At 40.1% G+C, this 13,183-nt stretch overlaps 1 long non-coding RNA gene across 1 annotated transcript; it reads right to left on the bottom strand.

Moving 5' to 3' along the window:
• Window positions 1-5,484: 5,484 nt before the first annotated feature.
• Window positions 5,485-9,447, bottom strand: LOC117805326. Its single transcript, XR_004629404.1, has 4 exons — window positions 9,367-9,447; window positions 9,150-9,267; window positions 7,945-7,976; window positions 5,485-5,800 (listed from the first exon to the last, which is right to left on the bottom strand). It is a non-coding gene; the product is annotated as an uncharacterized LOC117805326 (long non-coding RNA).
• Between the last annotated feature and the right edge of the window lie 3,736 nt (window positions 9,448-13,183).

Genomic DNA, 13,183 nt, shown 5'->3' with positions numbered 1-13,183 from the left:
TCAGATTCAAAGGTAATGTATCCATAATCACTCAACAATTAACTTGTCCTTGGGTTACAGAATCCTATCAAAGTCTGACCCTGGAGCCCTCTGACATAATGTTGCTTCTTTCCTTCACATCCTCCTCCAGACCTCCTCTACAATTTTGTCACATTGAAATGAAAGCATCACATTTAAAAGACCTGAGCAAATTCAAAATTTATCTCACACATTCAGAATAACCTCTCTCTTCTAAGAAGACTGTATTTTATTACATAAAGAGATCCAGAAAAGTCAGCAATCATTCTGCAAAAAATAAAAGTTTGACCTGTGAATGAATTTCTGAAACCAATAATAGTGTCCAAAACCTGTGCCCACACAGATATCAAATCATCAGTATTGTCTTTGAAAGCTGCATTTCAACGCTCGCAGTAACCTTGCAATGTATTTCCAGGGATTTCTGGCGGTAAATCCTTGTGTAAAGAAGTCTCTTTACACCACACAGAATGTAATTTAGTTAGATTTGTCTTGTAAGAATCTGCAGGAACCCCAGCAGGAGAGACTAATGCTGTACCTGTTAGTGTCAGATTGATAGTTATTACATAAGTTACATGATATCCTGCTGTTTGGCTTATCAGATGGAGCTGCAAGCTAACACATTACCAAGAACAGTGGTGTCCTTATCAATATTCACTCTGCCTCTCACATCGCCACCAAACAGATGGCTTTGCTGTTCTTTTTGCATAAACCCACAAGAAATTGTTACAACTCTTGCATACAAAACACAAAGTAGACTCCAATAATGGAGTGTCACTCTGCATAATGTCCACATTTCTGATGGATTTGGGCTCATAATGGATTCTTAATTAATGCTTGTAGGTTTTTGAAAGGCGCCAGTGCCTGCACAGATGATAAGGCTCTGAAACCACCCTGCACTCTCACTTTTTTCCCTTTTTTTTGGAATCAGTGGACTCGAACGTGATGATGATGGCGATGATGATAACAGCTCTATTTAGATTCCTGTGTGTCTGTGCAGCCACTAGCCTGCCATACATCCATCTGTGGTGTTCTAATATCTCGAACGTGGGCTGAGAGCATCATTTGTCTTAAGTGTCAAAGGCACTTGACATTACTGGCCCTCCGGCTCGCATCTCAAAGAGAGGTTGACAGGGATCTGCCAGGCGATTTGAAGCCAGCTGAGACAGGCCTGATCCGTCACAAGTCTCTTCTTTGTGCACTTTTTAAGTTAACCACCGCAATGACTTTGGAGAAACTTTAGCTGAGGCCTGAGACCAAACCTTTACTGTATAAAAGATGTCAGGCTGCAGCATGCTCGAGTGAGCAGATTATTCACTGATTACTGCTGCATGATGAGCTTTGGCCAATTTATTAATTTGGCCAAAGCCAGTAAGTAGTTCTGATGGGCAATAGTGAGAGGCACAGAAACACTTGCACTGATTGTGTAAAAATCTCTTTTTTAAAAGTCTTAAACATATAAAATGTTACAACTCTGCATCTTATCTTTAAATTTCAATTTTAGGCTTTGTCTTTAAGTTAGGAGATAGTGGATTTTTCAGGTGGTTCTTGATTCCATATGACAGAATTATTCTCCCCCAAAGGAGGATCGAGGAAAATGACAAAAAGATATGCCTTTTTCAATTTGCAGCAATCTAAGACAGGGCACATCATTGCTTGATTTTCACAAGTCAGAATTATTCTTTTGAACAGAGAAATTGTTTTTTTTAAAAAGTGCCGGCAAGTATTCCTTTTTTTTTCTTTTTGCTTATTGGCTTCATGTTTAAACCAAGCTAGGAAAAAGACACTACTGCTATGTGGGATAAATGTCTCAGCAATGATTTATTTCTGCCAGATACCCATAACGTCACCATTCTGTCATATTCACTCACTCTGATCAAGGAGCAATTTCAGCAGAATCTCTAACAAAGGCCTTTTTGATTTAGTTTTTGACATTTCTGCCAATATGTCTGACATGCAATATATGCAAATTGAACTGCTCTAATAAGCATCTTCTTTGGTTCAATTGGTTCAGACCTTTTTTTTCTTGCATATGACAGTCCGTGTTCCTAATTTTGTTCATGAAAATAGCCTTATTATTTTCCTGATAAGGGCATGCCTACTGAGATGTCACTATTCTCTTCCAGCCGAGCTATCACCCCATCCGTTCAATTTAAATTCAAAATATCATGCACACTTCTTAGGGGAGATTGTAACCTCTCTGCAGCATGTTGCATGCCCACATACAGCTATACAGGCACCTCATCATTGTCATCTCCAATAAGACTTAAATGATGGATGATTTTGTATCCAAAGCCAAATAGGAACACTGAGTTCTCTCACCCGGCCCGCCAAGTTTTTGGCTCTCTGCTCTGCCAGGAGGCAGGGAGAATTTTGCGTCAATATATGCTGCTCATATTTTCCTCACTGAATATTAAACAAGGCGAAAGTTAGTTGTAGGTCAACTGAGGGAAAAGCTTGAAGATGCTGTGCCTATACTTCAGTGTAAATTCAAAAAAGTGTAGTAACTTCTAATGGCCACTTTAGGCCTGCTCCAAAAATTGAGTTGAGCCCCATAACACAACAACCTTCTTCACAGTGGAATTAAACACGGTCTACTGGTTTAACTTGGCTTTATAAATTATGTTAAAGCCTACAGTTATGCATATTTAGAGGCATGCCATATTTGACTGACAGGTGGATGCTAAACACTGACTCAGCAAATTAAATCACTCTCTGCACCCTTGGCTGTGTTTGTGTTGTCGGTGCATGTTGGAGATATCTTCATGAAACTTAAGACGATGATGAACGCTTGCTGGTGGGTTCATCTGCCGCCCAAGATTTTGTTGTGTAATGTATTGGTGAAATGAATTTGTCTAGGGATGCATGATATATACTGAGGTAAGTTATTTGGCTGATAAGGGAGTATTTTATTAATGTTTATCATTCTGCTAAAACAGTTTTATCCTTACAGAAAATAAAATAAATAGTTGATTTCTAGTACTTATTAACAAGCCTACACATTCAGACACAGTCAATTGCTGCAACCTTCTGGTATATACAAAGGTGAGGAAATGCAGCTGCATCAAGCTGATGAGACAGTAAAAATGGTGGCACCTGTGTGGATGTTTTTCAGTTTCAGAGGACAAAGAAAAAAAAAGGCCAGAAGTTTTAATGCAGACAAATGTCTGAAGTTACCTGAAAAGTCCTCATTGCAACAAAGAAGTACAAAGCAGCAGTTGCTGCAGCTAGCATTAGCACCAATAAAGCAGTGAGTGCCACAATACCAATCCAACAAGCGTTTGAGAAATACAGAAATTCACCAGAGACAAGCCATTAATAACACGTGCTAAATTTACAGAGCCTGATTACCCTCCTTTTTCTTTAGAAGACCAAGGATTTCACCTAATGGCACATATGAAACTGTATCCCTACCCACCCTGAATGATGTGATCTCTACACACATTTACAGTCTTATCTGCAATGTCATTGACATTGGCTGAACTGTAAAGTTTTGGATTTCTGACTTCCTCTGAGTATGTGTGATATTGACTCAAAGAAACCCAGCATGCATCCTATTTTTTGTTAGCATCGCTAATTAGCCACCATTAGTTTCTCTGCTCACTGCTCCTGGCTTGTTAGCTTGGTAGTCTTTTGTCATACATGTATTCATTTGCAAAGGTCTATGACAAGAGATAGGATTACTGCCTTTTGTCCTAAGTGATGGAGGTAGACAGTAGAGATGTGAGGACTGATTGCTTTTAATTAACTCTCTCCCTCTCCCTCTCATCTGCAGACAGTAAGGAGTAAGAATAGAGTTTGTTACCTTTCACAAGCTCTATGAGCTCCTTTATTTTGACAATAAACAGCCCTGGTCAGCGACCACTACAATTAGAGCCTTATTCTGTGGGAAACAATGTAGCTAACTAGCTCATTAGCAAGCTAATAAACTAGACACAGGTATGCACTGTTTGCCAACCCCTCGATCCTCTCCAGAACCCCCCTGTTGTCTAATTGCGGTCCCTTCTGGCTCAAAGGAACAACATGGTGAGGGCCAAGATGCCAAACTGAAGGCTTTATAAAGGCAGTTAGCAAACTAATGGGTGGCATCACAGAGGGAGGTGCTATTATTTATACAGTCCGTGACTTAAAGACAAAACAATCATGAAGTTCGACAACGGAGGAACCAGTTGAAAGACATAACTGTTCCGTGCTCCTGGGAGGGTCTTGTCCTGGCCCTGCACAGTCCCTGCACTCCGGCTTTGGGTGTGTTCACCCCGAGAGGTTGAAAAATGAACAGCACCAAAGCAGATCAGAGGATCTGTTGCAGAGCAGCTGCACTGTGAAATTGATTTTAATTGAAATTGATTATTCAATCTGGGACACATGGGTCATTAATTTCTAATCTCTCACTTCAATCAATAATATATCCCTCTCTCTAAAGCGTCTTTTAGAGCATTTAACTCTTGTTTATGAATAAAAATGATTACAATGATAGCATTCCTTAATTAAAGCTGAGGCTTCCCTGCCTCATCATTATTTTTAGTGGATTTCATGCCTCCACAAGAGAAAGAAAAGTCATTAAGCCAAAAGAAAGAGGGAGTAGGCGTAGGGATCTTCTTGTTTGAACATATTTGCTTGCTTTTTTTTGTAACGTGTTTAATTTGTTTTGATGTCAGAGAGGAATGTGTTATCTATGTGTCTGTTTTTCTATCATCTCAGATCTGCCTTTATTTCATCTGTATTGAGTTGGGGGTGGACAAAAAACTCTATGAGATGATCTATAGCAGACCGTAAGTTCATTTAACACACTGTTTGGCAGGCTGGTGGTGGCCGGGCACCAAGTTTTATCAGTTAGTTGGTCGATACGACAGTCTCTACACAACAGCATGCTTTTAGTTATTCCAAAATGACTCTATTTTACATACCAGTTATATGGAAGTTGCACCATGAACAAGCAATTCTAACAGTGCTGCAATTACGTACTAAACAGAGTTTACAGACTTCCCACATTTTATAGTTTTCACATCTTTTGCACAAAAAGTGTAACCAGATTAAATCCCTAATCATTGTGAACTTCTAGAAATCATGCACACCAGTAGATGTAAATCAGTCTACAGTTGTCCACAATCATTTGTTACATCTGTTAATATCTCTTCCATGTATTTGGGCATGGAAGGAGAGTATCCGTCAACAGCACTCCCTTAAAATTAAGCAGATATTCGGTTGTTGTTTTTTACAATCCAACTGTTTCCAGTGTTACTTTGTGGAAACACTGCACACAAAAAACGAGAAAAGAAGTGTTAAACTAGGCCGCAGACAGTTTTGTTTGTTTGTTTGTTTCTGAAAACACTCAACCCATGACCCCGTTTTGAACAAGAGGGTCATAAATTGTTGAGTTTTTTATAAATAATATAATAAGAATTACAGCCTCAGGCAACCTTATTTCAAAAGTGTCAAATAATGACTTAACATGTATTATGTGCAGGATTTATTTAATAGCAGAAAAACATAACCTCTGACTTTTTTTTATTGCCTTTGTTTCAAGTTTTCAGAGACTTCATTATGAGTGAACAATTGTGTATTTAACAAGTTTTGAAAATATGCAAACTGTGCAAAGTCTTTGGTGATTAAACTCCATTGTGTTGTCATTGTGTACTCAAAGGGGTGGTGAGGCTTACAGCAGGATAGGCTACCCCTCTACGGAGTCTAGACACTGGAGAAGGATGCATGATCAGCTGAGGAGCTGGATACTGATGAGATGGACTGGAGGTGACTGGGGTGAAGTAGGGTTGCAACGACCAGACTGAAACAATGAATTGAGAGAATGAGAGGGGAACAGATTACATTTTTTAGCAGCAGCATGGTGATTGGTCAATAGGGGCTGGGGCTAAATCTGGTTGGTTTAGTGCTTGAAAGAGTAGAAAAGGAAGACAGAAGGGGAGGGAGAAGGATTTACGTGAATATAATAATAAAGTGAGAATGAATGAATAAGTACCAGTCTTACTGCTTGAACTAAAGCTGAGTTGTTCGATTGAAAATATCACTTAAAGACCCTTAAGACAGGGGCTGTCTTAAAGCTGGGGTTGGTAGTCAGATTTAGATACACTTTTTGTTATACTGGTTAAAATGATTTTTATGTCCTGATGGCAATCAATACGTAACGTGTTTCTAGAAAAGAGCGAAGAAAAGCTGCTATCTACAGCCGGAGTAAACCTGGGAAAACACCAACCGATCAGATTTCTTTGGGTGCCAAAATTTTAAACCGCTCAAATCCCGTCCTGCCGTTCTGCCCGCCTCCTGTGCGTACATTTCCCTGGCGTTCACTCCCCGTCTCCCGCCTCTGCTTCCCCTGACTCTACTGACTGCCCCTCTCGCTCCACCTCGGGCCTGTCCCCTCTAACCCGATGAGGTGCTTTGCTCAGGACTGTAGTCCGGATCAGAGTCTAAAAAGGTCTCACCACGGGGGCTCTGACAAGCAGAAGAATTAATGACATTTAGTAAGTCCTACAGAAAATGTGGATGTATTGTAGCGTCAGTCCGGACGCTGTAGGGATGATGAGCCGATTTGTGAACACCTTGAGTTTTAATAACCGGTCACTGTCGGCCGTGATCACACCAACCAACAAAGCAACAATCAATGTTTGAATTAATGAAAAACTTCTTTTGTCTCTCCTCTCTCCCGCTCGCACACTCTACATCTCTCCTGATGCCTTCACTAACTGTCAACACTGTAGGAATTAAGAACATCTACACTGAACACGTTTAACAAACAGTAGAGCTGTTACAGTATTATATGTGTTATAACTTTTCTCCTGATATCGTGTCACCAGTACAACTGGATAATGCTAGCATGACAGTTGTGAGTACTAACAGCAGCCATGTTTGTTTGTGTTTTTAACTTTCACTATGATAATGTTTTGGTGAGGACCTGTTTTGAATCAGTCACCATCATACGGTCGCAAGTCAGCGGCGCTCTTGCATGTGAGATGGGGGGGCGTCGTTTTGGAGGAGCTCCGAGGGAGGAGGGGAGGGGTTAGACGGAGTCATGAGGAAATGCTACATTCAAATTCATGCTAGTTTTCCGAGACTACCAACCCCAGCTTAAAAATGTGTTTATTTTCATGATAGGAAAGTCCTATCGATGTAGATGCCACAATAAAAGGTTTATATGATTGTTGCATCATAACATGCAAAAGGTAACAAATGATGATATGTTATTGGAGCCCTTTCATATTACATTGTGAGATGGCAGCTTGAGTTTTCAGAGCTACAGAAATAAAAAAAACTGGCCCCGGTTGGAATGCTGACTTTCCCCGTGTTCTGACTCTTGTGTTTGTCTGTGGATTGTTTGTGCAGATCCTGCTGCATGTAATAGTATGGAATTGGGACACCACCAGTTGTGACTAAGTTTATGACAATACTGTTTTGCTTCAAAACACCTCATTAATATGGTTTCATCACTCGCTGCTTATTTGAACGCAGACGACTCAAAACCGACCACTTTTCATGGGTGGAGAGAACTAACACAGGTTCTTCAGGCTGACTTGTCTGCCACAATACAGCCTGATTGGGCGTTGATTATGTTTGTTGGTTCAACCTTAATTATCCCGGCTGTTTGGTACCCATCCTCTGCCTCTGATTGCTGACGCACATTACCATGAGGTTGTGAGGAGCAGCATCCTGTGCACGTCAACTGCGACATTTCAAGTGCCACTGAGGCTCCTAATGATCATTTCCTAGCACTCCAGGCTGCTTGGGATTTGATTTGGAGTGTGTGTGTCATTAAAAAAGGAGCTTTCCCAACACACACACACACACACACACACACACACACACACACACACACACACACACACACACACACACACACACGTAGTACTTATTCATGTGAGAATCATCATTCCTAAGGATGTTAGCACCTGTTTGTCCCTGAAGTGATTGAATTACCTGTTTTTGATCTTTGAAGTATCTCTTCTCTTCTGCAAACACAAACAAATGTTTAAAAATTAGTTATTTTGTTCAACCGAATACACACATTTATGTGATTAATTACAAGTAGGGCATTGAATAATCTTCCAATAGACTATTTTAATCTCTATCAGGATCCACAGATTCATGCATCAGGTAGACGTAACGGAAATAATACAGTCTAATCAATATGAATACCGGCCTGATGATCATCACATAACATTGAGATTTGTGATGACAGTGAAAAGGAAGATGATACAATCCCACAATCATCTTATTTGATCTGTAATATGTTATTGATTTCTGCACTGCTTCAATTAAACTGGTGTCAGATTATGAGAGGGAGAGAGGGAGGGAGATATAAAAAAAACAACTGCTCCCTGGTCACAAAGAAAGGGTCCACAGCTGCTATTATCTTGGATAAATTCTTGGCAACATAGCATCTCCATGCAAACACAATTACAGCCTGAAGTCTGTAGAACTTTTATGTCAAGAGTGCTTATTCTCTTCTTGTCTGTACTCGGGGCCCCTATTAGTGTTATAGAGCAGTATCTATATAGGTAAGTTTTCATGTATTTAATGTGTAGTGCCTGCACACAAAGACATACATGGATGCACTCAAGCACGCAGTAATGTGCCAGGAAAAGCAGCAAGTTGCCTGCAAAGGCAGGAAAATTGGGCCGCTCACGAGTTAACATATTGTATCTGTTCCAAACCCAATACTTCCATCCTATTCAATAGACCAGGGGAAAAAAACAGTATGTTCTGATTCACAAGACTCACACAGTCGTTACTTACTTGTTATGTCATGCTCAGGGTGAGATGCTAAAATAGTACAATGTTAAATGGTTTCTTCTACATGACTGTCTGAAAAACAGCTATCAATCGATCACTCTGGGTTTCTTCTCCCTACCTTTATTTTCTGCATATTACCTGGCTAACAACTACGAACAAGCTGACACTAAGTATTGATCTAAAGATGATATTATTGATGTATAAATTCTTTATTTATACAGCTTGAAAATAGTCTTTCAGTTTTGCTGGTTGGGAGCAATTCCACTGTCTTCTTTGCCTACATACAGCCCAAATTGACATTACACTTTGCCATAAATGAAGATGTTGAGTCTAAACATATACATTGTTCCATTGGCTTTCTTATCAGATGCAGAAAATAACAGCAGTACCTGCGTAAAGTCCTGTGATTTTGTTTTCGCTTGCTTCGTGTTTGTTTTCTTCAATGTTTTATTGCTTCCCTCAGTTACGCCCCCCCCCAAAGGCAGCTCTGTGGGGCTAACAATACACCTACACATGACCCACCAAACACAAAAACAACTTAATCACTTAACAAAAAAGGAGTTTGATATAAAATGACAGATTAACTAACTATTCAACAAAGATCACCTAAATTCTTAGATAACAAAACACAACAAAAGCACATGCTAATCCCACGAAGCAGAGGCAGCCTGGCTGCAATCCCCAACTCAAATGCCTCTCCCCTACTGCAGGCATCTGTGGACTTTTAAAGGCCCACTGCCAGGTGAACCTCATTGCCTCAATTAGGAGGCACCTGCAGAGAAGAAGGTGATGGAGGGGGGAGGGACACAGAACAAACATACAGCTGTAACACTCTCAGATTGTTTACAGGAAGAGGTGACATCTTAAACAGAACACTACATGTGTCATAACTACTTCCTGCAGATTGACTTGATGTTTGTGTGACCAGGCTGTTCTTTGCATCTCTTGAGCTATCTAGTATTACTAACTACTGTCAAGGGGCTTTGACCAATCAGAATCAAGTATCTAACACAGCTGGGTGGTTAGTAAGAAACTGGGCAATTAAAGCATTTAACCAGTTCCTCACCACCTGATATTACCATTGGCATTGACCAACATAACAAGCATTACCAGCTTGTATGATTGATGTTTAGAAACTTTTGCTTTCACTATACTACTTTGTTATAACTTTATAAATACTTACATCCAAAGTACACCTCATGATGGGATATGGATCTTTTAAACTGTACATTTTCTATGACTTGTACTTTAAACTACTATTGTTGTGTTACACCCAGGTCAGTTTTTTTTTTCCATGGGGGTTCTCAGCCTGTTAATTCAAACTTTTTATTCCTACTTTTGCTGGAATAACTACACTATGAAATATACCTTCCAATAGTTTGAAAAATGAATACCAATTTAATTTTCATCAAACTCTTTTCACAGCTGATTTCTCCTCTTAAACAAAGTTTATGTCACCGTTCATATCCATTTATTTTTCATTCATGAAATATTATATAATGAGCACAATTTGTATCACCCCATTCAATCTTAATACCATAATTTAAAGGAAAGTCTAGCGCTCAATGAGCATTCGGTAGGTAAGTAATACTTTATTTAGGCATCGCTGCTCTGTAAGGCTGCAGTTATCCACAAAAGAAATAGCTCTGATTTCACACTCCACTCCCTTAACGGAAAGACAGACAGACTCAGATATCGACTGTGGAGCAGCACATTGGTAAAAATGTGACACAAATCCAAATAATTCATAAATGACCTTGTCTAGCGCCGGTGCCTCAATCCTCTGATGAGTACATGTCACAGCAAAGGATTGTCTAATAAGTGATGCATTGGAAAGCCTGGCCAGAGGATCCCTAAAGCAATTCTTTTGTAATTGATGTTGCAGCATAAAATGGCTCTCAGTGGGCCAGGCTGATTAGGTTGGTTTTTTTGTTGCTGTCTAGCCGCTCGCCTCTCGTGAAACAGTCACTCACCAGGTGGAATGACAGTTTCACATCCAATTATCCCATTAAGCTGGCTTGCATTCTTGTGTGTTCTCCTGTCGTGTGCCTCTCATCTCATCTCTAAATGCATGTTTGCAGACCAGAAGGGTCTGCATATTAATATTAAAGTCTGCTGAGAAACTGTGATAACGACAAACTCAAGCTGCTGGAGTTTATTCCAGAGTATTGAATAAAATGTGTAATTTATGGGGGTAAATACACTGGAAAACGTTATATTTCCCTCTTTCCTCTTCTGTGTTATCTTCCTTGTTTTATTGTCTGTATTCACTTTCATGTGGACTCTGGGGACTCATTGCAAATGTCCTGGTGTTCCACTTACTCCTCGAACTTACAGGGTTCATCAAGTCTAATCAGATCTATGCTTTGTTGGTCCCCCCCATTGTACCAGACACAGAGAGAAGAACAGAAATAAATCTGTTTGTGCACGCGGCCTTATAATTTTTCAAAGGGGTTCAGTTCACTGAGTTGCACTGTATAAGCACAGCTGCACCGTTTCAAAAGCCTACATTGTAAATACATTAAATTATAACATGCGATTTCCAGCATTTCTCACCAAGGCAGGCTTTAAACAGCGGTGTGAAGAACACTTGTACAGAAGATTTGCTGTAGTGATCTGATCGTTCTAGTAATGCTCTGAAACAAGCTTTCAGTGTGAATTTTTCATAACTTCTGAGCAACATTTCTACTCAAATATGGAATATGGAATGTTTTTGTTGTGTTGGATTGTCTGAACGGTGTCATTACGTCACAATGCTTAAAAGGGAAATATCAGCTGTTGAAGTGGAAGCATTTCTATGTCAGTCTCTACACCTCTTTGCTGATGATGTCTTACTATTTCCTTCAGTCTTTGAAATTGATTTTGTGGAATCAGCTAAAAGGCTGCACGGTGGTGCAGTGGGTAGAGCTGTTGCCTCACAGCTAGATGGTTCCTGGTTTGAATCCCCAGCCGGGTGGGTGCCTTTCTGTGTGGAGTTTGCATGTTCTCCCCGCGCATGCGTGGGTTCTCTCCGGGTACTCTGGCTTCCTCCCACAGTCACTCTAAATTGCCGTAGGTGTGAGTGTGTGCATGAATGGTTGTCTGTCTCTATGTGTTAGCCCTGTGATAGGTTGGCGACCTGTCAAGGGTGTACCCTGCTTTCCGTCCGAAGCCAGCTGGAATAGGCTCCAGGCCCCCATGACCCCTAACAGGATAAGCGGTCAAGATAATGGATGGATGAATGGATGGATGGAATCAGCAAAAACAAAAAAAAACTGTTGTTAGTGGACACATGCCCTAAGGTCTCTCTTGAAGTCAAATCACAGAGTGCATCTAACCAGCGCTTACTGTTGCTGGGTTATGATGGTTGTCCTGGGCACCTCCCTTTGTGATGACAGTTTAGTCTGTAAGCCTGGGTATTGAAAAACTAGTGTGGCTAGTTTATTTCCTCTGCATGGACCGATGGCATATTGTTGACAAAGTTGATATTAAAAGTCCCAAAGTGACAATGATGAGCATGGCAGTTTTCCAGAAGTTTAACAGTTTCGCCCGAGAGCGCAGTGACTTAAAAACAGCCGACGCAGAGGGTGTCCACTTATGCTGAGCACTGAAAATGCAGAGCTACATTGGTCTGATGTGGAAATTAGGTGCTGCTTGCAAAAATATGCTGTTAATGAACACAGGCCCTTATGCTGCCGTGTCCTTAGACTCATTGTGCCAGTTTTAGCAAATAAATTATTGAGATAGAGACCTACGCATTATTAAAACTCTTCTGGTGTGTTGTTTTGACCTCTGAAAGAATGTAATTTCTCTCTTTTTTTTTTGTAAGAAAGCCTACCTAAACCATAATCAATATAAGGTGACTTAGGGACTTTGAAATGCAAGGTAAATCTTACTGATTTTTCCAACATATCTAGGTTTTTTAATCTTCAGCCTGTGGTAATATTGTCCCTCTTGCACCACATAAACGATTCCTTGTACATCAACCAACAACTGCTTGTTTACAGAAGTTTGAGGAATAAGCAAACATGGCAACTGACTAGAACTGGGGGATACGTAACCGTGGAAATTGAGTACAGCTAGTAATACAACTATGTTGCAGAACCCAAGAAGTGTCAGAAGAAACAATGTGTTTGCCAGTCCTACGACATATTTGCAAAATGCAAAAACAAATGAGTCTGATGATCACATTTCTTAAAAGTCAGCCTCACTAACCAGCTACAGCATTGTAATTATTTTTATGTTGTTATATGCATCATAAATAGTCCTAATCCACCATATACTGTAGATTTAGACAATTAGAAATATGGCTATTGCACATTTTACTTTTATTACTTGTAGCTGACAAAACTGCATTGCTAGCTAGAAGTCCTGGCTGACTCATGTCTCCCTGTTGCATCCAGAGTATAAAACAACCAAATCCAATCATATTTTTTACATTCTT

The sequence above is a fragment of the Notolabrus celidotus genome, chromosome 2 (assembly GCF_009762535.1).
Source record: "Notolabrus celidotus isolate fNotCel1 chromosome 2, fNotCel1.pri, whole genome shotgun sequence".
NCBI classification, from domain to species: domain Eukaryota; kingdom Metazoa; phylum Chordata; class Actinopteri; order Labriformes; family Labridae; genus Notolabrus; species Notolabrus celidotus.
This window is presented reverse-complemented; position numbering and strand designations above follow the sequence as displayed.